The sequence below is a fragment of the Lichenostomus cassidix genome, chromosome 14, assembly GCF_008360975.1.
Source record: "Lichenostomus cassidix isolate B80296 chromosome 14, HeHo_3.0, whole genome shotgun sequence".
Classification (NCBI taxonomy): Eukaryota; Metazoa; Chordata; class Aves; order Passeriformes; family Meliphagidae; genus Lichenostomus; species Lichenostomus cassidix.
In genome coordinates, this window is record NC_139495.1 from 12,482,173 (window position 1) to 12,508,490 (window position 26,318).

Here is a 26,318-nt window from a genome sequence, read left to right on the forward strand (position 1 = left end):
CCTCTGCACAGGACCTGAGAGCTCCCCATGGACAGCTCTCCTTGCACTGCCCACTGCTCAGAGCCTGCTCTGGGCTGCCCAGGAACATTTTAACAGCACTAAAACACCATTTGTTCTTTTTTTCAAGTGGAAGTCAGCAACATTCAGAAGTGACATTAAAGACACTTAGAGTTTACAGGACTGACAGTGCCATCTTGTATTTTTTTGTTACAAATGAAAGCTAAAAAGTTGGGGCAATTTTAGTGGGTATTTTCTATTGCCCCCCAGTTTGGGTTAACCAGAATTGCAGTCTGGAGAACTGCAGATCAGCTCTGCTCCCAGAGCAAAGGTATCTCTCAATTTTTAGCACCAAGTATAAAGTGCTACCCAAATCACAGCCTGAAGCCTTGGTGTAAATAGCTTAATTAGAACCGCAGGACAGAATTAAAAAATATCTCAAGTTATAAGGGACCCACATAAAGATCATCATGTCCAAGTCCCTGCTGCTTGCAGATCTTCCTAAACAAAATCTTATGACTGAGAGCATCTCCCAGATGCTCCTTGAACTCTGACAGGCTTTTTTCTCCTGCATTGGCAGTGGAACAACAGGGGAGGAAAAAAAAAAAAAAAAAAAGGCAGGAATAATTTTTTTCTTCCCCCAAAAAAACAAAGCAGAAAGCCTCAATTTCATTTTGCTTGTATGTATTTTAGTATCTGCAGGGCTGGACACAGAGGACAATCAGTTCAGTGCAGCTCCACTGTGTTCTCCAAGGTGTTCTCACCTGAATTCATTGCATACCAAGCCCTGACATCTATCCACACCTCCACACCAGGGCATCGCACAGAGATGTTGCATTTAGGGACAGCCACAGCCATAAAGATTGTGCCAATTCTATTTGACACAATTTATTTTTACTGTTGGGTCAGTAAAAAGGTGATTCAGCACACCCAGCCAGCCAAGACCTCAGTAGGAACTACCAAGAAGCAGATTGACCACACCTTTCTGATCTTTGGCAAAACCAGAAACACCACCAGGAACAAGAGTTCAGTGAATGTTGAGGCAAAACCAGCAATCTATCCCCAAAACTAAGGGAACAGTCAAATCCTGAGGGCCTCTGAATGCTTTAATCAGCTACAGACGCCTCACAGGTATTATTTTCCACTTCTAAAAAAGCCCCAAAATGAAACCAAACAAAAACCCCACTCACAAAAATCCCAATCAAACAAGCAGACATAACAAAAGCTAAGCATAAACTGAGACAGTATAAAAGATCTGTTGATCTTCAGTGATGGATTTTCATGCAATGATTGAACAGAAATACAAGAGTAGCCCCAAAATGCCTCTCTGAACCATTGTGTCCCTCTGGCTTGCAGAGTTTGATCAGTAACTAAACTAAATGTGTTATAAATCTTGGTGAAGTTGGAACAAGCTGAAATAAAGAGGAAAAAGCCAAGGTGTACAAATATTTACTAAGCAAGGTGAGACCAGCACCTTGCAAAGATAAAGGGAAGTATTTCTGACTTTCCATTGTAAATTCTTTGCAGACACTGCACCCTTCTGATGCCCAGGGATGGCTGTGGGCTCAGAGCCTCTCCAGAATATCCCAAAGGGACTCCAGATGAGAATCTCAGCACACAAAATGTCATTTCCTTTTCATTTCCACATCATGCATTTCCAGTGTGAGAACAAATATTGGCTTCCCAGCAAACCATGGCTCTGTCACTTTGTCATTTCTGCCCTGGCTGTGCACACACACACACACTTCCACCAGCACCCCAAATAAATCTGTCAGTGCAGGCATTGAGACAGAGCCACACCTGCTGCAGAAACTGCTGCAACAGCTTTCACAAGAACCTCAGTGATCATTCTTCAGGAGAAAACAGGATTTACTGGGGATTTTTAATTATTCTGCAAGCAATTTCTTCACATCAAACAAAGAAAAACCCCAAACCAAAAAAAATATTAAGAAACAAGTGTGTTAAATACACATATCTATCCTAAAAGTGATGTTACACCACCAGTAACTCGATTAAACACAATAACATGTGCAGGTACATACCTTGATTGAAGAGTTCATTTAATATAATTTAGGTATCTGAAATATTCTGCTTACTTGATTAGGGTAGATTGTTTGCATTTTGATTTATTGCTTCGAGATCAGTATTCATTAAGTCACTTAATATAAAGGCACCCTTACAGCTGCTACCCTATTAAAGGTAATCATTTTCCCCATTCCTGTTTATAGCAGTCACTGGTATAATAAAAGCAGTCTGGAGGCATCTATTAATCACAGCCACAGTTTCCAGGTGTAAATACTTTCAGAAACAATTCCTGATGCTTAGGCCTTGTGTTAAACACAGGAATTACAAATTATATTTTGCCTCATAAATTCAAATCGTTCCCAGTCTAATGTACTATCAGGGATGCCCTGGGGTAACTGTGCAAGAGGGTGATTCATATTTAAAATATTTGCCTGGAAGTTTCAAAACTACACTCCTAGCAATGTTTTAAGCCTGTATCTTTTGTCCTGAGTCTCAGTTTTCACTCAAACCAATGCACTGAAATCAATGCAATTCCTCTGTAACTCCAATAAAACTTTTTAAATTACAATTGTAAACATAGCACTTTATCTTTCAGCACCACTGGCCAAAGACTACAGAGCTGGTTCAGTGGCTCTGGCTGATACATTTTACATTTATTCTTTGCCTGCTATCGAAAGGGACAGAATAATCCTGGGATGGTGACATATCATTAACTGAACCACTGCCCAAAACAGATTGTAATTCCAGAAAAGCTACAGCATGTGCTTATCCCCTTGGTTTTATCAGCTCTGCAAGGGCAGTAAGAAAACACCATGGCACATAAAACACACAAGAACACAGGAATACACAGAGAAATTTCAGCAAATTGCTGTGAACTCCTGGGTTTGTGGTATGAGTTAACATCATGTTAGCAACATGGATTGAAATTCATCAAAACACTGCAAACCACACTGGGAAACTGTGCAGGAGAAAGCTCTTAGTAGCTGATAGCTCAGTGGGGCTAATTAGCAATTTTTCTGGTATTAGTCCACACCCAGCTTAATAGTGCCCAGTTGCTGATGGAGAGAAAAACTAAAATTGACCTTCAAGCCATCTATAAATATTTATTTTGTTTTCCTAATTATGCAAGTTAATTGAGGAAAAAAAAGAGGTTTTTGCCTCTTTGCATGATTATATCAACAAATCAGTAATGCAAAAATATTCAACTGCATTTGTCAAATCCCACTCACAACAGCATTACCTGAAAAATCCAGAATTATTTCCTCATACAAAGCATTATCTCCTGTTGCTGGATAATGCCAGTTAATATCCTGATACTTCTAGGACTAAAAAAAAAAGTTTTGCTATACTTCTTCCATGGTGCAATGCAACATTATTTCAAAGGGTTTTCAGCAACACAAATTGTGGAGGGTCTGTTTGTGCTAACAACATTATGAAAAGCAGAACTTCCACTCTGAGACTGCACCGTGCTGTTTGCCAGGGGATCAGGGCTCCTATCACAGCCCCTTTGCTCCTCAGAAAAAGGGATTCTTCATGCAACTCCTACTAGTATCCGTTTATACATCCAATTATATATATTGCTACCCTTATTTCTTCTCTTTCTGTGGTTTCTATCCAAAATCATCACAATTAATGGGAGAAGTTCCATGGCCTCCGAGGGATTTCATCTATTCATCTTTCCATTCTGCCAAGAAATGCTGATGTTTAAAGGAATCATGCTCCTTGTTCTGTGTAGCTTCATTAAAACTACTGTGGCAGAAGTAGTTCAAAGGCACGAGGTTTTTAAAGCTCTGAAGAAGCTTGAAAAGTTTGCCTGGTAATATATTAAAAATAGATCCTTTTAGTATAATAACCCTTCAGTGAGGTACTGATAAGGCAGAGAAGATAATAAGAGAATGTGGTAAGAGAAGCAGAGCTACAGAAAAATATCAGCCAAGGCATCTCGGGAGGCAAAGGCAGAAGTTTCCACTCCTGTTCTGCACTTTCAGAGGATCTGAGCGGACAATGTGGTGTTAAATTAACAACTGATTTCACGTGGACCAAAATCATGACTGAAACAATGACAAATTCTCAGGTTTGGGCCACTGAAAGAAGGCAAATCACAGGTGAAGTCACATGCAGGTAAGTCACCTTACAGCTCAGTTCTTAACTCCAACTGGAGAGGGGGAACAAAGAAAATAAATTAAAGCCACATAATAAGGCCAGAAAACAGAATTGCTTCTGTAACCCCTTGGATTGAGTACAGTTACTAAGACTTCTGAAATAACCTTGTATTAATCTATAAACAAATCCATTCTATTTAAACAACTACACAGGGACCAAAAGCAAGGTGCACCTGGGGTAAATAATGGCAAGTGGGATTTTTATTTCACCCTCAACAGCTTCCATACTGCTAAAGCACAGCAAGTAACTCATAAAGCCAAAAGTTCATTAATGACTGTAACCCTTTGGTCATTTTACATTCATTTTGCTTCAAATTTAATCCCTCAGAGATTTTATTTAATTTATTTCGATAACAGTCACAGTATTTGTATGAGAAACATCCTCAGTTATGCAAACCTCACAAGCTTCCCCTCTGCACGTCCTGAGAGCTTTAAAAAAAACCTGAATTTCACCTGGATTTTCTTCCAGCAGAGATGCAGCAGGTGATACCACTGAGCCTCAGAGGGATTTAGGGACACAGCACAACCCTCTCTTCCTCTAATCCCAGAATCCTGGCATTTTTGGGATGGATACAACCTCCTGTCACATCTTGCAGAGATTCTCCCAGCCGAGCAGCAGCGCACAGCTTCCCTTCATCCTTTCTGTGTTTATCATCAAGGACAGCAAGTGATCTGGCAGGGGATTTTGGGGCACAGAGAGAAAGGCTCCTCACACATTTCTGTCCTGCTGAGAGAGGGGAATCATTAATTCAATGACTGGGAGCTGATCAGCACCAAAGGGCCCAGGAATTCTCCTCAACTGCTGAAAAGGTAAGGATGGGGTACAATGAGAACATACTAAGTCATTTGGTGGAGTTGGACAAGTAAAATAAAATAAATGAAAGCCCTGGGAAGCTGTTGCAATGGGAAATGCTGCAGCCTGGTAAAATACAGGCAGTGGATGGTGCTGAGAATTCCACACTTCCATCAGTGAACACCTTATGGATACAGATGTAGGGCTTCATGAAAAAAGACAAACCACATCCCCCATGGCATGTTTTGCTCACAATTTCCTACCATGCAGAACTAAACTGCTGGTTTATATATCCACTACAGCCCTTCACAAACTTTTCATTGCAGTGTTTGACTATGTAATTGATACACAGAGCCTCCCCAGTCATGTGTGTGTGAATGGGACTGACACAAGGGTAGGAAGAACTAAAATCACATGTGAAAAACCTCCATTTCTGCTTGTCTCAAAGTTTTTAATATAGCAGTTTTCAAATTAAGCAGTTTTCAAATATCCCACGTGTTTGAAATGATAGAGCATGGAAATTTAAGTCACATTGGTTTACTACTGCAGAAAATAAAATTCTTGGTGCTAAGCATTATCAAAACCAAAGTACACGATAGTTCATTTTTCTCTTTTTACACTATTTCCCCCTCACACTCAATCAATGAACTGCATTTCCTTTTCTATTTACAAACAAATATCCACACTCTACCCTTTGAGGAACTGCTTGTTCCCAAAAGCAGCAGAGCTGCTGCTCCATCCTGCCAGCCTCACCTGAGCACACCAGGCTGCACCTCTCCCCTCCCGTTTGGAGCCAGCATTCAGAGGAAACCACACATTCCTTTTACAACCCCAGATAGGCACCAGTTCTTCCCTGAGCCATTTTTCATATCTCAGCTCTAATTCCACAAATAAGCCTTTTAAATCCAGCAAGTGTCTTCATGCTCTGGCCCAAGGTCTCCCCTGGGCAGCGCTGGAAAGGATGCACAGTGCAGTTCCAGTTCCTGAATAAATGAGCCAAAAATTGTGTGCAATTTTTCTTCTTAGCGTTTGAAATTATTCTGCTGTCCGTGTGAAATGACCGCTTTGGTCCTCAGTAAATTCTTTAATGAAAAAAAGAATGCAAGAGAACAGCTTTATTAGCCCAGGATGTGGAACAGGGTGCTGAGGGTAACAAAATGGCACTGATGGTATGAACTGCATTATTTCCAGTCTCAATCCAGTGTGGATGGAATGAGAGATTTTCTCTACCCTTTTTTGGGGGTAGCTGCCTGCTCACTGTGTAAGCTCTGACTTTCAGCACACACTTCAGAACACAGTGCAGCTCTGCCTTCCTGTGCTTTAAGCTTTGAATTCCCCCAGTCCCACACTGCAGTCTTTCCCCAGTGATCAGAGACAGACTGCATTTCCATATTCAGTGCTTAGCTGGGGCTTTTATCCATCTCCTTCCTAAAGATGATTTCCACACGTTAGATTTGACCACCATCTAGGATTCCTCTTTGAAATTATTTGGGAATTACAGAGCCATTGGAGCCCTGGATAAAGCACAGCACAATTAGGGGACTACAGTCCATCTGTGTCAAATTGGAGAAGCAATCAAGGCCTGGATTCTTCTTTGAATTCAAAAAGACATAAGAATAATGGAAATAGTTTATTTCTGTTTCAATAAAGTCTGTATTTGAAGTCTTCCACCACATTCTCAAGCATTTATCTAGGCTAGAAATTTTCTTATTCTTGCTGCATGAATTCAGAACATTTTCAGAGAAAGCTCCCAAACAAGGCTGGGGATTTCAAAACTTTTCCAAACTCTTTCAACTATGAATTTCCACTACTTCACATTTCTTCTCAGATCCCTACCAGGTACCAAGCATGAACACCTACTGCTATTTCTGCCTTTGGCCCTCTTCTCAGCTTCCTGCATTTCTCAAAATCTCAATTTTCTCTGTTTCAGTCTCTAAAGACCTGAAAATTTCTTTCCTTCTTGACAAAAAAACCCCAAAACCCACAAAAAACCCCAACAAAACTGTCAAGTATCTGGCATTAAACATCTATATGATATATATAGCTATTTTATATGACTATTGGGAAATATGTTCTTAGTTTGTTAATCAGGACTGTGCAATATATGAAAAGAAAAAAAAACCTCAGAACTCTGAAGTTTATTACAAAACCAACATTGTTTCTATCATATAGATTTTGTTTATAGACCTTAGAGAACCCACAGGAATATAAAAGTATCCTCCAGCATTTTCCCACTGAGCCACAGAAATCATGTGTGTGCATCCCCTCCTCAGCTCAGCAGGCAGGCCAAATGCACAGTTCCAATTTTAATATTTATAAATTCTTCAACATGCTCTTTATCCTATCAAGCCATATTTAAAATGAACTTCCAGACAAGTCATTCCCATCAAACATGTCACTATCACAGAGCTTCTGAAATACAGGAAAAAGGAAAAAAAAAACAAAACACAAAAACATTTTGAACTCTCAGACAAACAAGGAGGGTGGAAATATCCAGGAAAAAATTATATTAAGGAAATTATTTTGAGAAGTGGTGAACACTTCATCCTTTTGTCAGGGGCTGTGTGACTTCAGGCAGGGAACAAGTTCCCTGTGCTGCTGTGCCCTTTGCATTTTCCATTCCTGGCCTGGGAGCACTTCAGGGGAGGAAGGGAACTCACATTCTCAAGAACCTTCATCTGAAAGCCTGAACCTGGACAATTTTGAACTGTGGTTTGAAAGAGAATACAGAAGTTCCTATAACTTAAAGAAAAAAAAAAAACAAAAAAAGAAAGAAACAAACAAACAACAACAACAAAAAAAAATCCACCAAAAAAGAAACTCGATTCAGTGCAGCAGTTTGGTGTCAGGACACTCATTACAGTGTCAGGAAACCCTGGGCACACCAATTAATGAATATCTCTGTGCTTTTCCTTCCACATCCAACAGGAGAACACATCCTCCCTCCCGTGGCAGCAAAGCTGGGAGGCTCAGCTCACTGAAGGCTGTAAAATTCCCAACATTCCCGAGCTGGAGAAGCCTCATGAAATGCAAATAATCCCAGATTAACCCCCAAGAGATGCAAAGCCAAGGACTGTGCTCAGCTCAGCCCTCCAGAAGGGATTCTGCTGGTTTACCTTCAAATGACAAACCAGAAAGAACATCCTAAATCAAACAATTGCTGTGGGAAATCACCAAAACATGAATTAGTCTCTAATCCAAGCTGTCCAAAACCCACAGAGCTGATGAGCCCAAGAGCATAGCTGGCAGAGGAACAGAGACTCAGAGAGAGCAAAGGTCTGAGGCCGTGAGGAGGGGGAATTGTCACTGAAGGTTCATGAAAAAAGGAAACCTTCACACGTCAGGTCTGCTTAAAAAAACCAACAAAGACTGCAAATTCTTGATGATTTCCACCCCCAAGAGGACAGAGGCTAATAGGAAAGGGTGTGTGCTTCCAGTGCCATCCCCACACAATCCTATCCTCTCTAAACCAAGACAAGGATTTTCTCTTCCTTTTAATTTTTTTTGTTTGTCTTGTTTTTTTTGTGTTTATCAAAAGATTTTTTCCTCTCTGAGTATGACCATAGCTCTGAGAGGAGCCTCTGAACTCCCACAGCCAGGATTCATTTATTCTGGCAACAGAGACGAGTTTCTGAGAGCAGCGAACAAACTTTTTCCCCAAGTGTATTCAAGGATTGGCAACCTGAATGTGGAAATGCTGAAGATTCAGGTGTTCTTTTCCCACCTGCATTCCAAAATTCTCAGTTTTCTCCTGATTCTCTCTGTCCCTACATCAAACAACCTCACTGCCCAGCACTAGGCTGACCCACTGCCTTTAAGCAAAGCAGCAGTGAAACTCCAAGGCCACTGCACAGAGAGAATGATCTTGCAGCTGAGATCTTTCTGCTTGCTAAGTGCAAAGCAAGAATATTCCTAGAAAAAAATCCATATTTTAAAAGAAAATTACATTTTAACTCACCTTTGACCCACAGACAGTTCAGCTCTTGGATGGATCAATTATGTAAAGGCAACGTGGCTAAAAGGCAAATCCTTTCAAAAATTGCTTGAGCAAAGGAAAGAGGAGAAGGAGTAAAACATATTTGCCAATGATCCTTTAGCACATGCCAGCAAAATGAAAACACAGGAGAAAACCTTTTAAAGTTATTATTACTTTTCATCCTATTGTCTTTGAATTTTCTCTTCAGAGTCACAAAGATGATTTTGGATCAGACTGTGAACAGAACCAGAAATCTGCATCCTGATGTCTCAGAAGAGAAAACATTCCCCAAATTCAACCAATAAACCCTCCAAAGACTCACCAGCATGTCTGAGCCCCCAGAAAACACCACTGTGCTCACTATTTAACCACATTTCATAACATCTGCTTATTTATTCCACAAAAATTAGGTGTTTCTGAGTTTAGTCTTCAAGTTAAGCTATGCGGCTTGTCCTAATATCCGGATCTGACTAATTATTTATGTATTTTAATTCTGGCAAACCACATTGCATTTCTTTTGACATTTTTTGTTTGTTAATTCAGTTGAATAAACTGCCTATAGTTTTATAGGTGCTGCTCAGCAACAGCAGTTCTGTGTTAGCAGCTCCATGCTACATTTAGATGTCCACTCACGCAAGCCTACAGACATAAAAGTTTCATAAATAAATACATTTTCAAGGTGACTTTCTTTAACACAGCTCAATTCAAAGATAACAATTTTTGCCTTCTGGCATTTATTCTAAAAAGTATTCATTTTGCATGAGTAAGTCGGGCTAAAAGGCGAAAAAGATGCCACTACTGCCTTTAAAAATAGTTGGGGGATAGAAAAGAAAGGAAGCAGCATTTTTTTAAATTCCTCTTTAGATAATATATGGGGAATTTGCTCTGTCACTTCAATGAGACAAAATGTTCAGGTCAGCCTTGGGCTCAGCTCAGCAAAGCTCCAAGTCACTGAGGCAGAGGCAGGGAATTGCTCAGGTTCTGTCTGTTCACCACCTTGATCTGTCGATGTCTGAGGGAGGTTTGGTGGGTGCAGAGCAGAGACTGGCAGAGCACAAGTGGCAGCAGGGAGCACACAGCTGCCATCCCCCTGCCATTCCCTTGGGGTACCACCCTGCAGGAGCTGCCCAGCAGCACAGACAGTGTGGGGAGCAAACACAGTTCTGTGTGCAGTGCCAGGGGAAGCTTTCCTTTCAGAGAACAAAGGGAATTCCAGGCTCACTCCTGGGTAAGTGCAGGGAAACTGCAGCTTTGCCTTCCCAATGCCTGGAGATCCACAGGGGGAACAAATCTCAAACCCACCCCGAGATGGTTTCAGAACAGGATGAAAGAAGAGGTCAGGCTGGACTGCATTCTCCCTTTTCCTTCTAACAAGCCCAACACACAGAACACAACACACACCCAGGGACACAACATTTACATTAATGGAGCTAAGGCTAAAAATGCTCAAATGGCACAGTGCAGCTCGAGTGGCAAGCTGGCATTAAAGCAATTCATTGGCTTACACATCTGCTGCACAACACGCTTTCCTGGTATCTTTGTTTGAATTAAGAGGCTACAAAAGGGAAAGAAAAAAAAAAAGACTCATTTTCTTGAGGACAGTGAACTTGTTCCCAGCCTTTCTGACAGTTGTTTGGAGCATATTGGAGCTCCTGGTGACTGTGCTGCTGCCTGAGTGCAGAGCTGTCTTCTCGTTCCAGGAGGTGTTTCATACACCCAATGAGTGATGTGTAGGTACCTTTACATATATTATATATATATATTATATATATACATATTATAGAGAAATGTGCAAGTAGATTTGCACATACACATTTATTGCATTTAGTTTTCATTCCATGATGAAATATGTGTTGGTGGCACATTGTGGTTGTCAGACAAAGTACAGAATTACAGACTGGGAATTGTTAAAATAGCATTCCTGGGAAGCCTTATTTTCTCTTTTTCTACCACAAAGGTCACTGGAAACCATCATCTCTAAGCAAATGATGCCACAGAAAAGTTTACAAAAGTGCTGCATGGACTAAGTTTGGAAAGAAGGAGAAGTTAAATAGATACTGTAAGACACTGTTCTTACATATGTGAGAAGCACATTTCAGAGCTCTCCCTAGATGCAACAACTGCTTTCCTTGCTGGTGTTATCCCGTTATCCATGTTGTTAAACATAGCTTTGAATCCCCACCCAGCACTGGAAACCAGCTCCACTCAGAAAAAACTCTGGTGCAACATTTTAGATTTGAATTACCTCAACATTGTGAAGACACAAGCTTTTCTAGCAGTTCCCTTTCCTTCAGCTTCCCTCCGGGCAATGTTAGAGCAAACTTCCCTCTGCTCATCTACTGAAGCTCCATTTTTCCTATTTAAAAGGCAAGGGAGACAACAGACTTTCAAGAAGTATTTCTCTAAACTAGAATTGTTGGCATCATTCCTGAATTAAATGTACATTCTACATGCAGTTGTTCCTCTCTGGATTAAACTTCAGAGGAAAAGTCCTTATGATCATTGCTCTGGTGTCTCACAAAAAAAATTAAAAAGCACCAGAGAATGTAAAGAAGGACGTTAATGAGAGAGATTTATAAGTAATTAGACAGGTCACCTTTTATTTTTAGTGTATGTAGTCCTTTAACAACCATTCAGAGAACAAGACTTATGGTTATCAGAGTGCTACGACAATCATGCCGAGAAGCTAATCGCTAAGAAATATATATACTGCTCTAACTCATTTTCATATCCAGCTCATGGATTTGTATCTTATTCCTTTTCCCCCAAGAAATCAGTGTACTCACAGATTTTCATGAGAGTTCAGCTCTCATTTTGGCACCCAAACGAGAGCCAGACTTTGAGCAGAGCTCGGTGCCTCGCGGAACAGGAACTGTGAGGAGTGGAGCTATTTTGAAAACCTAGCAGCTGCTGTGTAGGTTGAGAAGATGAAATTCTGCTCCCGAGCTCTTCCAAAGCCTGGCCTTACCTAACTAACAGCATTATAAGCAAGAATCCTAAATGTAGGAAATTACAGTTCCTTCTGCAGTGTCCTTTGTCCTGCTGCAAACTCGCACTTGAGTGCGTTTCAAGAACTCTGCATTCCCATTATTGCCAGCAGGGCCCTCGCTGCCTCCAGCAGCAGCTCTGACCTTTCCAGCACATCCTTCTTCGGGGCAAAAAGGTTATTTTCCTTTGCCTGGTTCAATAGTGAAGTTGCCTCATTACTGGCACTATTAGAATGTTAAACTGAAATAATGCTCAGCATTGGGCTCAGGGGACTCAGAGTGTTCTGCCAGTGTCACCCCAGTGGTCACTCGCTGTCACCTGTCCCTCTCCAGGTACAATCCTAACAAAAATATGTAAAATATGGACACATTATCTCTGAACATCCTCGATCAGCTCAACCCTGCCCTCGTTCTTCCTCACTCCCTCAAATTATGGCAGCCTAAAATTTTTAAAAAATACATAAGTGCCAATAATTTTTAATACCATATTAATTTTCTGGGAAGCAGTAACACCAGGGTCATCTCAAACAAAGAAAAAACAGCCCAGAGACAGAGCAGGTTGGTTGGGGCTTTGCAGACACTCCAATTCCAGCAGCACATTATTCACAGGAAGTGCAGTGCACAGGCAGCAATTATTCTTCTGAAACACTTTCAGAATTTCTTTGCAATTAATGTTGCCATTCTCACTCTACAAACTTTAATTCCGTCACTGCTTTGCCTCCAGAATCAACTCGAATGTCTTTTTCAAAACTTACTTTTTTTTTCAGGTACTTTTTGAGCAAAATGCTTGGGCTTGAAACTTTTTTTTTTTTTTTAATGAAGAATTAAACTATCACAAAGAATTGCAGAAACCTTTTGATGTTTTGATAATTTAATCCAAGCTCACATTTTTCTACCGGTTTTCTTAATTTTTTGGTGGTTTTTGAGATGAAAGAGATAAAGTGTGTTTTATGCAAAACAGTCCACCAACTTACATGGTCTGTAAAAGGCCTTAACAATTTCATCATAACAACTGAAAAAAGGTGACTATTTATGCAAACCATCAAGAGCAGAGGCAATCCTGATTCCTGTCAGTGGAAAATTAAGTATATTAAAGACATTTAAGAGAGACCTCTAGAGACGTGTAATTAGTGCTTTAAATCTTTTAGGAAAGTTATTGTCAAAAAGAAATTCAGATGAGGTTTGCAGTTTGAGCCAACATTCCTAAATTATTCGCTTGGATGGCGCTGACTCAAGCTCATGCCATAAACTTTAGTTTATGCAACAAAAAAACATTTTGAAGAGATTTAAGATTTTCTTGTTCTTAAACATGAACCGAAAATCTCTAAACAAATTATATTAGCAAAATTATCACCACTACCAGACAGCTCCATTCCTCATGCTAATTTCAAATATATTTTAAATTTAATTCCAGTTGTCACATAAACTATCATGTACATTTTGTAATCATGCATCTCTAATCAACTTTAGATCCCAAATTACATTTGTCTGGAAAGTTTCTCAAGCTTTTGAGTGCACAGTCATGAACCAAACCTTCATGGCCATGGAAACACTCACAGGAGGTGATTGCTGGAGCAGAGGCTGCTCCTCCCCTTTCCAGGCCACAGGGAATCAGAGTCTCCTTTACATTTTCATCAAAGAAATTGTATAAAAAGGGGTTTGGAAGCTCTCCTCCTCCAAAGGCTGACAGGAAACTGGAATTCCTGCAGAAGATCAGGATTATGTAGGTGAATTCCAGCATTCACAATGGATGGACAGGACCTGGGAGTGCCCATGGCTCTGACTGTGCCCATGGCTCTGGCTGTGCCCCTGCAGTGCCCATGGCTCTGACTGTGCCCCTGCAGTGCCCATGGCTCTGGCTGTGCCCCTGCAGTGCCCATGGCTCTGGCTGTGCCCCTGCAGTGCCCAAGGCTCTGGCTGTGCCCCTGCAGTGCCCATGGCTCTGACTGTGCCCATGGCTCTGGCTGTGCCCATGGCTCTGGCTGTGCCCCTGCAGTGCCCAAGGCTCTGACTGTGCCTGTGCACTGCCCATGGTTCTGACTGACTGTGACCATGGCTCTGACTGACTGTGCCCATGCAGTGCCCATGGCTCTGACTGACTGTGCCCATGCAGTGACCAAACACTTCCAGACCAGAGCACCAACTCCAGCAGAGCCCAAGGATCAAAAATTCCCCTTATCCACATCACCACAGCATTTGCTTTGCCTGTTCCCATCAGCAGACTCCTCCTGCACACCCACTGAAGGGCCAGACTGCACCCAAGTGAGTTTGAAGGCACAAATGTCATTTATTAATTTGCCACCTTCCCCCCCTCTCTCTTCTTTCTTGGCAATCAGCTGTGATACATAACCTGAATTTTAATACCAAATTACAGAGCACTGTATAAGGGCCATACTCTAAAATGCAGACTTTCCCTTTTCTTTTAGGTAAAATTAAGCTAATGTGCTTTGACAGAAGAGGGCTCTTTGGAACCACCTAGTGAGTCTCCCAAATATGAAGCAGTAACTCAAATGTCAATTACTTTTCCAACAGCAGACAAATTGCTGGCACACTAATGCAATTTAAGGACAATAATTAGATAACAGGACTACAGAGTGTACCAGGTGACAGAGTTTCTGAGATAATAGAATCTAGTGTCCTACTTCTTAAATATTAACATCATTCCATTTCAGTCAATCGGTTTATGGTAATTTTAAAAGGGCAAAGCAAATTCTTTTTATTGCTAATAATATTGTGCTTCCCCAGCATTAGCTTTGAAGGTTAGCAATTTACAGGGTCAAACCTTAATTATATTATTTCTGTTTTATTTACTTTTCTTTTTTAATCTTTCCTCTTTGAAGTCTTTTCCTATTATAGAGATTTTAAAGCACTTGATTTTAAAAAAGAAAATTGAAACCCTTGAAATGTGAGTTCTCTGCACTCAATAGAAAGGAGCCAATTTTATCACAGCACATGTAATGTCTCTGTTATACTCACTTAGAAATTCCCAAACTTTTCCTATAATCACTTTCTATTATAATTGCATTCTAGTTTAAGTAGTTTGGTTAACTGCATGTCAGGCAATCATGTAACATGTCCAAGGTTTTGCAAAATAAATGCACTCAAGTGGCTCTCCATAAATATTCCAGGCAGAAGAAATTCTCCTTGCTTTAGTCACAACTACCCAGAACACTAAATTTCACTTTGCACCGTGAATTTCTATTGGAATATTCTTCCCTTCCCATTTTTTCTTCCCCATTAGTCACCTGTGGGACATTTGTTTTCAACAAAGTCTGTGTAATTCTCGACACCAGACTTCCTTTCATCCATAAAACTAATGCCCACTGACACAGTGAAATATCTCCCCTCTGACCAGAGGGACTAACTCCAGGACAAGGCAGAACTTACCTGGAATAATGTTTAGCTTCTCAACTAGGACCACAACAAGAATGCCACTTTGTATTCTCTGGGGGGGTTTAAGTTTTCAAGTAAATAAAGACAAAAATCACAATACAGACAATGAAAAATTGTGTTCCAAAACATACTTTTTCTCCATCTCAAACAAAAGGAAAGCTTTGCATGCTGTATGAAGTCAGCCAAGCCAAGGGGCTTTCAGAAATGTTTTTGCAGTTTCCAAAAGCCCTGCTTGTATCCTTTAGTTAAAAACCAAGCCTTGTGTAATACAGTTGTGCATATTCTGAAGTGTCTGCTGACAGATGGATGAAAAGGTTGCCATCCACTGTAGTTTTTGGTCCTTGAGGCTACAGCATCTCAATTTGGGAAATATTCAGCTTGAATATCATGACATACTGGTTTGCTACCTGCTGTGGGGTGGGGAAAGGAAAATTAAAAAGTATAGCAAAACACTGAGAGCAAATGAGAATGAGCAAAACACTGATTTTTCTTGGAACCATGGGGTCTGGGAGCCTACAAACCTGAGCACACTGTCCATTGTGAAACCCTGTTAAAACAGATTTTGCTCACTTTTTGGTCACATACAAACACGATTTTGGTTCACCCTGAGTCCCACTGCATCACTGTAGCAGCTGATAATGATCATTAATGTCCTCACTGTGATTTGTTACCCTCCTGATAATGACAACAATGTCTGAGGCATTGCCTGTACTTTCCTGGTTATCTGGAGCTCTGATCCCAAGCACTGATCAAAACTACATTACTGCCTGGTACAGCTGTGCAATCTCTGCTCATGATTCCCCTGGATTTTCCATGTGCATTTCAGCTGCACTGGGAAACAGATCCATGGGTATCTGAACAACTAATCCTGACATTACTCAGTATTTCTTTACAACAGGAGGTTCTTGTTCATTTTGGCTGGAGGGGAATATGGATTTGTGGAACCAGTAATGTGAGAGTACCATGATGAGAGTACTTGACTATCACAGTGGGCAGCTCTGATAAAGACCTCCAAGACCCTCAGCCAGAACAACCAAAACCCTAAAAACCCCTGTGTATTATTGTATAGCCCAGGGACAGAGCCATGACTTCATCTGCCAGGGTCAGACTGAAATAAATGGTTTTGGGGAGAGCAGAACTGCTAAAACATGCACAAAGCAGCTCACTGCACAACAGGTAGAGAAAATCTGGAGTTACTCTCATTTCTTTAATTGCAATTCAAACTCACATTTCAATTAAAATGAGATCAAAACTGCCATCAGTACAGGAAGGAAACAGAAAGAAATCCTGGAGGTTTCTTACTATCATACATTGCAGCAGGAAAATTCTTTGCTCACAAAACATTTGGAGGACAATCTCTATTAAAGTAAGCAAACCAACCCTTTCAGTAGTGCACAGGGATTCCCTGAGGGGGTTCATTCTGGAGTTGGAAGGAGCTGGGGATGTTGTGGCAGTGACTCCTCTCCATCACCTGCCCTGCTGGCTGGAACCTGGCCAAGGTTATCCCAACCTACAGAGAAGGGCTTGAGGAAAGACCCAGGGAAGGATGGATCTGTCAGCCTGACCTCAGCGGCTGGAAAAAGTTATTTATAGAATAGGGATTATACTGGGGACTGTTGAGAGGCATTTAAGGCATTCTAAAGGAAGAAAGCTCTGCCCACCCCACTCTCAGAAGGTCTCAGAGGTGCCTCAGGCACCCCATGGCACCACAGATGTGCAGGTGGGAGCCTCTCACCTCACACTCACAGTGAGCAAAACAGAAAAAATAAAGATTCTGTGAACAAAAAAACTAAAAATCAAATACAGAAGAGACTGGGGAATGGGTACTGCTCTGTGGGGAATGCTTAGAGTTGATAAACATTTATAGCCCAGGCATGCATCATTTTGAGTCTGCTGCTTTTAGCAGGAAAGTGGCAAAACAAAGAAAAAGGTGGAAGGGGCAGCAGGAAGGCATTAAAAAAAGAGTTACCAGGACAGCAGTTAGAAAAAGGACACTCACTGTAAGGCATAGCAATGAGCAATATGTGTTAATAAAACATTATATGCTTTGATTTTATAAAAATTATATAATTCCTTTAAATAGCTAACTTCAAATAGCTACAGGGAAAAAACCAGCAATCGATATCATTCCCTTCCATATCTTCCCATTAAGCAGACTGAACCCAACAGACAACCTTTCCATGAACTTCTTCAGTTCCATATGTATCAAGACTGATAAATCATTATTCATTCTTCTAAGCACAAGGGCTTTCTTAGTTCTTATGGATAGAAAAAACTACTTTTTTGGACAATGAAAAATTCTCTCTTTATTCTTCTTCCTACTGCTTTTCACACAACCCTTACTCTGTGTCCCAGGATAATGAGAATCGAATATAAATGAAATAAAGGGACTTCCATCTACTTCTATAAAGAAAATAAAGTATTTCTTTTTTTTTTTCTTTTGGTAATCCAACATCTCATTTCAAAATGGAAATAGCTTCAAGACTTTTATGCTTTTAAAAGTATATGTCTGATTCTATAGTGTCTGATTCTATAGATTCCATTTTCTCTATTCTGAGAAAATCACACTCCTTAAAAAGGAAGACTTACATTTATTTTGTTTACAGTATTTTCCCTACCTCATGCTCTCCTTTGGTTCAATTATTTCATAAGTAACTTTTTTTTCCTCATTAAACACTCCCATTTGCTGTCGCTAAAGTGGAGAACATAACATTTTCTTCATGGTATAGTTTTAAAACCATAAACCAATGTAGACTATTTCTAGAGGTCTCTGTAGCTCTACCTACCACAAATATTCCTAAGTCCTCCCTAAGTATTCAGTTCTGAAACTAAAAAAAACTTTAAAAAATTTTAAAAAAATTCTTGAAAAAATATAATAATAGACATCTTGATATTGAAGAGTCACATCAAGGATTCAAACTGCGCCTACATTTCTGCACATATTCTTTCATTTTAGCCCTTCCTTTAAAATAACTAAAGCTGTATGAGCACACAGCAAATGCTACAGCATACAGCTCACAGAGCAAATAAGTGAGTGAGAATGCTTCTCATTGTTTGCCTTTATTTTAGAATAAAGTCAAAGAGGATTTATCCCGCCAGGTGTTTCAGTTCCCCTGAAACTTTGCTATTGGGATTTCCATCTCCTGTGCTGAGACAAGCAGGTTCAATTGCTTCTACTGTATTATTTGTTAGTTCTGCATGGTGTTTCTTTCCATGAGCACAGAGTGATCACCACACTCAATTCTTTTCTTTCCATTCCTGTTTCTCTCGTGCTTCAGAGTCACAGAAGGGCTGAGGTTCAAAAGGAGATCTCAGGCAGGGGCAGCCAGAGCAGAGCTCAACACACCAAGGCAGCTTCACTGAGCAAACTCTCACAAAAAATAAATTCTGAGTTGAAAAGAGATCAACCCCAGCCTGCAGTGCAGGATATCCATGGCCAAGCCACTGAGGATGGAACTGAGTGTGAGTGAAATGTCTCCCTGCCCTCTCTCCTGCATTCACTGCCTGCAGCTGACAGGGAACCCTGCAGCCTCTGAGGTGTTATCAAACAGCAGCTCTCAGTGCCTCTTCTAGGCAGCAAAAATACAAAAAAAAAAAAAAACAGAAAAAGAAGAGCAGACAGAGGAGCAAAAATTAATCTTGTTCAGTGACTGACCAATAATTGACTGACCAGCAGGACTGACAGGGGAAATGGAAGCATTTAGGAAAAACTCTTAATGAATTCCATAATGTTGTTTTGAGAAACCACTTAGGCATATGTGACCAGGAAAATCCATCCTGAGGACAAATGGCAAAAGCAGTTTCTCCAGCAGAGTAGGGAACAACTTACTTGGCTCTCAGGAATGCAGGAGGACTGAAGAAAAGAACCCAAAAGAAAAGGGATAGCAGGATTGTGAAAATCCATGGCAGAGAAAAGAGGGAGAGACACTAATGGATGGTGTAACATGAGATGATAAAATGGAGAGTCCAGAGGAGAACAAGATGACACAGTGGGAAAACAAACAGGGATCAGGCTTTACAGATGAACCTGAGTCCAGAATTTATGGATTTATTGTGGTAGGATGAAAAAGGGGGTGACACACACAAATAAGGAGAAAAGCCAGTGGCTTCAAACATAAAAGAAGGTAACAGCTGCTCTCCTGTTTCACTAAGTTGGATCATTTACCACATCCATATTTCAAATGGTAATTAATTAAGCTGTACTGGAGCCAACAACAGCAGGGACTCTTTATTAATGAATGCATAGATCAGATAAACAACTGTGCTGAAGATGAATTTTACCAGTAAACTTTAGCACTACCATTTCCTATAAGAATAAAGATGCATAAAACAGTGACTCTGAAGATTTTAAAGGTATGAAAAGTAAGAATGCAGACACTATTTCCATCAGCAGCAAAAGTTCTATGGAATCACAACTGAATGATCTCAAGTTCTGCAACACTTCATGGTACATGAATAATATTTTAGCATTTCAGAACAAAACATAAATTAAAAGCCATAGAAAAACCAAAACCACACACCAAAAACCACCACTCCCCCTGATCCAGACAAATAAAAAATTATTTTTCTATACTAAGCTTAGTAAATTGGAGCTCTTTGCTGACAACAATCAGAACCCACTGGCTGCTGTTCAATATTCAAACAAGTCTAATTACTCCCTCTGGCTGCTACCAAAATGCTTGACTTGTGTCAGGAGCAGTTTTTCACCTGGACTCTGAAATACCTGTGCTGCTGCTCCATCTCAGAGCTCCAAGGAAAGCCCAGAAAAGCCCAGACCTACCTCTCAGGAGATGGGATGAGCACCTTCCATCAACAGAGTCTCCTCAGCTCCAATCCACCCAGCTGCAGCCTTGCACTGCTCGGTCTACGTGGGCAACTCTCACTTTGTTGAGCAAGAGTTGCTCCCTATTTTTGGAATAAGGTTCTACTTTCTTGCTCAGAAAGCTGAGTTTAGCTGTGGGCTGCTATTTCATTCCTTTATTAAGCATCCTTCAACACATTCAGCATCCAAAAATTTATTCACCGTAAGGAAGGAGTTTGGATACAAAACTGGTTTTTTTTAAAGTTTATCCCCAAGTTTTCCCAGACCCTAAGTGCTGGCATTTAACTCACACATAAAGCTCAAGGAAAAGGTCATGATTTTCAGCTTTCAAGGAAGAAAGGAAGGACAGAAGGATGGAAAGACCTAAGTCAGAATTGCTTAGTCATCTAAGCTCCATACCCAGCTACCCAAAGCAGAAGCAAGAAATAAGAGAACCATGTCTGTCTATCTAAACAAATCTGTTTCAAATTTTGCAGGCAATGAAAAAGAAAAAATAAAAAAAAGAAGAAAGACAAGTCACTCTGCAGCTCAAAACAGGAGAAAAATCGTGAAGCCATAAAACTGGGAGACTGTGGAGAATCAGTTTTCATCTTTTCCACCCACTTTGGGGTGAGTAGGCTACAGCAGGGCAGAAACAAGAATTTCTACCTTGCCTTTAGCATGAAGATAACCCAACAATCCACACACACATTTCACAGAGCACAACTGGCTGCATTTTCTCTCATTTCTGTTCTATGTTGGTTTAAATACAAGACTTTCTGCTTTTTTTTTTTTTTGTTCTGTAATAAAGCTTTTCCCAGCATTATTCTTTCCCAGTATCACCCTGTATTTATTAATTGTCAATTTGCTTTATGCTGTGACAACAATTCTCAGTACAATCTGATCAGTAAAAATCCACTTAAACCTGGTGGCATGCCCCACACACCTTTTCATGGAGATTATTAGCATTTCTATTTTATCAAGCTCGAGATGCTCTAACCAAGATCACAGTCCCAGTGCCAGCAGAACACATCAGGAATTAGAGATAGCTCTGCCCGTGGAGGTGAAGTGGCACTGATTCCTCTCTCACAGGCACAGAATTGTGACACTGCAATCAGGAGATCTGCCTGAGGAAACCAGGGATGCTGCTAAGAGAGATTAGATTGAAATCTAAAATCCTTGACACCTGGCTAAGCGCACATGACAAGACTGTGGAGAATGCTGGATCTTTCCACCTTTCCGTAATAAAACCTGAATGTAATCTAAATAGATTTATACCATCTGTCTCTTGAAATGAAATGGATATGAACTCGTATTTTCTAGGTTACTTCCACTATTGGCTACTTTTCCTTATGCTTCTAAAGCTGAACACGATCTGAAAGCATTATAAGCAATACAGTATTTATTCCCATCCTTTGAGGCTGCCCAGTGACACCCATCAATATCAACCCTTCACTGAGCACCAACCAGCACACAAAAACTGAAATTCCAGCACTCTCAATGCAAGTACTTACAGCAAACCTTGTGAGGAAACTACAAGCTGGACTAATCCTTACCCTGACATTTTGGAATATGGGATTAGAAGTCTCTCCAATTGCTTTTTTATGGGACACAGCATCGGTCAGGGGCAGGGAAAGGGAAGTGTGTGCATCCACTGAAATCAGAGGCACTTCTTTCAGGCTGATAGCACATTTTAAGAATATCCTGGGTACTTTCAGTGCAAAGTTCTGTCATTCCCTCAGCGCACACATCCTCAACATCCAGAAATCTTTCAGGAGAAATCGTGACTAATGGAGCCCAGAGCAGAGCCTCAGAAACCTGTGCTGTAAAGAAGAGCTATAATGAACAGTCCCTGCTATTGGAATATAGAGCTGGGGCCATTTGCAAGCAAGTCAAGCCAGATGGGGATGCTTAATTTACTTCCACTTAACTTTGGTGTTCTCTGCATAATTCTTGTACAAATCCCCTCCACACTCTCGGAATATTTTGCATAGGCAAGGACATGCTGGCATGCAACACATTAATCTTCATCTACCAACAGACACAATGTGTGCCAATAGACACAGCAACCCATGGTGATAGAGCTTACAATTTCCCTGCTCCTCGTTTATTTTCAGCAATGGAATAAGGCAAAAGTACCGAGGAAAAGAGTTTGTGTCATTCAAATCACGCTGTAAGCATTTTCCTTCCTCCCAGTTTTGCTGCAAAGGCCAAAAGATGTGGAAAAGAAAATCATTTCTGCCATTCAAAATGCCCAGAGCTTGGACAGAGGCATGAGGACACCTGATCCAGAATGGCAAATAAATCAGCAATACAGACACAGCCCAACATTTAAATGTAAAAGTTTAGCTCTCAACTTTTCTATCAGCTTTCAAGGTTCTCCTTAATTTCCTGACAGCAAGGAAATGACTGCTGGGACTAAACTGCATAAAGGCATTTTCCAAATGTCCGTGGACATGTGCATGGGGATATACCTATTATATATATAAACAGATTAATTCAGAAGTGTTAGTGACATTAAACAAGATATTCCAGTGTCACTAGCTAATGCTAGTGCAAAGTTCACCCTGTTACAGTTAAGAGCAGATGTTTTGAAAGTAAAGACTTTTAGATTGCCTCGCACCCTAAAGTAGAAAAAAGCTGAGCTATAAATCAGAACTTTTATACCCTCTAATAAATTCAAAGTCATTTAAAAATATAGCGTTAAGAAATTCTTTTGCTGCTGAACATTTTTCTTTTCTAAACGCAGTTTCAAAGTCAGCATTTATACACAGGCTACAACATTACACATTAACATATAACAGGGTTATAATTAGTCTTTGCTGATATCAGCTGAAGGCCATCCACACATTTCTATGCAAGGCTGCTTTCCAGTTAGAGAACTTTGATATAAATCATATATTAATCATTTTTCCTCTCTAAACTTTATCCCATATCACCGACTTAAAAGTAAATAGTCCCCTAAAACAAGATAGCATGTGCATTGTTAATACTTTTTGCTCAGAAGATCAGCCACGTGTAAAATAGGTGTGTATGTTCATGTAATTGGCTCCAGTATTTTGCTCCATGGTTAAATGCATGATTTCCTCTAATAGAATGCCAGTGTGGTGTACATCGCTTTTTCTACTTCATAAAGATCAAATGAGCTGTGACCACAGGCTCCCCAGTTTAATGGAAAGTTCACTTGGTGACTTCCGAGTTTCAATTGTCCCTTTCTCCTGTGAATCAATAGATTTCAAACACATTCATGCATCTCTTCCCCAAAAGCTTGAATCCCAGGCAACTTGGAAAGTAGATCTAACTCAGATTTCTCTCTCTTGCAGCACACCAAACCCAAGGTCCTCCACCTTTAGATTATAACAACCAAGCTGAATCTGTGGAAAAAACCCCACCTTGGTACAAATCACACACCTGCCCAGCTATCTAGGTACCTTTGCAGCTTTCAATATTTCCTTTCTAAAATGCTGGAAGTAATCTTTACAAAGCTATGGAGTTTTTTCTAAACAGTCTTTCACTGCTCAAAATGTATTTGTTCCCAAAAAGTGCACAAATATCTGAATGATACAGTAAATTCCATTCCATGGACATAAAGAAAGATGCAAAACACCCACATGCAGCCCTAGCTGAAGATTTCTGCATCTTTGCAGCCAAAGAACTGTCTTTATATTAAGCAAAAATTTTTAAAATTCTGATTTTTATGTGGCTACCTCAATCTACAAGAAAATGAGACTAAATAAAATCAAGGACCTGTGTGCCTGAAGATTCCCACTATACTTACCAAGACTTGAAACATTCTACATGGAAACAGAAGGCTTAATCAGCATTTTTAATAACCTCAGAAACCTTTAAAACTTGATCATGGGCTAGGAACAGCAGAACATAAATCTAGAGGCTGTGCCTGAGTCAGGAAAATAAGGAATAAGAGGAAAAAGGGTGTGTGGTGTGACTGACGTGAACAGGCACCTCAAAAACATTTCAGCAGGAACTAATCAATACATTCAAATAAATTAGGATAATGAAGATTGGGAGGTTAAATTAGAAAAGTTACAAGGGTCAAGCTAAAGGTTCTATACCCACAGAGGTTCCCTTAAAATCAGCAGGTGCTTGGGAAAGTTTGGTGATCTGCAGAGATGACATTCTGTGACAATCCCTGGGACAAAGCAGAAGCAAGGAAGGAGAATTAGCAGTGAGAACCCAGAGGAGATGTCACTGCGGTCACAAGTGACAGGGCTGTGTTCTGAGGAAGGGAAGAAGAACACTTAGTGCTCTTGTGGAGCAAGCTGAAACTTGTAGGCATTAATTGGCTCTGAAAGGAGACTCAAGCAATTCCTAAAAAAGGCATGTGGCACCTAGGCCCTCTTGGAAAAGAGAAGGAATTTATGAGAAATCAGCTTTCTCAAAGTGCAGCACCTAAAATGGGAACTGAAAGCAGCAGCCTAAGTGCAAAATGAGAACCACAGAAAAATCAATGATTCCAATTTGTAAAGAAAGCACAAATCAAGTATTGTTAATATGATATATAAGCACAATATAAACTATTTATACGACACACCTTAAGGATAAATTGCTTGAATAAATTCCATTTTTATGAAAAAATGCTGCAAACAACATGCTGGCATGTCAGGAAAGTGAAAATAATAACACTGACATTATTAGTTCTATATGCTATTTCCTAGTGATTTCCCAGGATCATCTATGTTCACTTCCAGCAGCTGTTTAAATCCCTCTTTTTCCTCACCAAATCTAGTTTTGTTTTACATTCATTATACAACTCTTGCAGCCTATTACTTACACTATTACTATAATCCTCACTTCATTGCAAACAGCAAAAAGAGACAATGCTTTTCCACTCTGAATTTCAGGAGGTGTTGATGCTTTCAGCAGGGGACTGTGAGTTTTGGGAATGAAAACACCCTTGGCTGCTGATTTTTTTCCTTTCCTCACAAAGCAAGCAGAAACAACCTTTTGAGAGAAAAAAAGAACAATCCCTGACATGGCCAAACAGAAGAGGAATATGTGAGCACACAAAAGAAGGTCAAATCCAACTCCAAGGATGGGAGAACAGAGACCTTGTGAAGGATCCAACCTGTTCCCAGCTCTGCTCTCAGCCTTTTCACACACTGCCCATCATCACCTGCACTGACACACTGAGCAGCTCAACCCCTCTGCCTTCTTGCAGCCTCTGTTTAAATTCAGACTGCAGAAAAAAATCCTAAGCATTATTTATTTTGTATTACTATCCAGATTAATATAAACAGAGGTTTGGGGTTTTTGCTTCTGTCCAACAGCTGAAAAACAATTTAATTTAATAGCTGTGGAGAGCACATCTAGAATGAACTGTAACTGAGGGCACTGCAAAAACATCTCCATCATGGAAATTATCAGTGCAGAAGTATCCTTCTCACTATCTCAAAACAGTAAATAGATGGCCATGGGTTTGCCAAAAGATACATTTTTCTTCCCCTGGGGACTCTTTCTTCCCAAAGGGTCTGAAGAGTAAGAACACCATGGAAAAAAGAATAAAGAAGCTTGAGCAGCTGCTGCCCATAGAATTTTTCTCCTAGAAGAGGAATAGGAAATAAATGTTTGTGATTTCTCCTAAGGGAACTTTTTCCCTCCAACATTATTCACTATCGGGGCTACATTTTTAATATGACCCTACTTGTAACAACTTATTGCAGGTTATTAATTCTGCTTATCAAAATGGCCTCATCTACTCAAATACTTTGTTTTATTTTGTGAAATCATTAAAAATGCATCACAAATGGAAAAGTAAACAATCCAGCTGCCACTGCAACACAGTCAGTTTAGAGCTTTACTCTGAATGGGCTAGAAATAACTAGGCTAACACAATTTCATCATAAAACTGACTCTCACACTACTTGCAACACTATCACTTTTACTCCTTTTTGTACAACTTTCAGGTAGTGAAATGGGCTCGGCAGCTCAGCCTCCCTACTGAAATAAATGCACAGTGTATTTTTTGTATTTGCCTATTTGCAAACCCTTGCAGGACAAACAGAGCTGCAGAATAATTGGGGCCAGAAGGATTGGCCACTGCAGGTCAGTTAGCTCCAACTGCAGCTCTTGCTCAAACTGCACCTACTTTCCAAAGGAGATCAGTTTCTCATGGCCCTGCCTAGTCCTGCTTTCAATATCCACAAGCATGGAAAGCCCATGGTTT

The 26,318-nt window shown here is 40.3% G+C and overlaps 1 protein-coding gene across 8 annotated transcripts in view; it reads right to left on the reverse strand.

Annotated features, from left to right (window-relative positions):
• RBFOX1 (RNA binding fox-1 homolog 1) overlaps positions 1-26,318 on the reverse strand; it is a 1,091,692-nt gene that overhangs the window by 654,697 nt on the left and 410,677 nt on the right. Inside the window, exon 1 of one of the 8 annotated variants that reach the window (XM_085074920.1) lies at positions 20,114-20,167. The exons of 6 other annotated variants lie outside the window; for them this stretch is intronic. The gene's annotated coding sequence lies outside the window, so the exon portion shown is untranslated. Of the gene's footprint in view, positions 1-20,113; positions 20,168-26,318 lie in introns of those variants that run through there. One more of the 8 variants, XM_085074921.1, reaches the window with a different exon arrangement.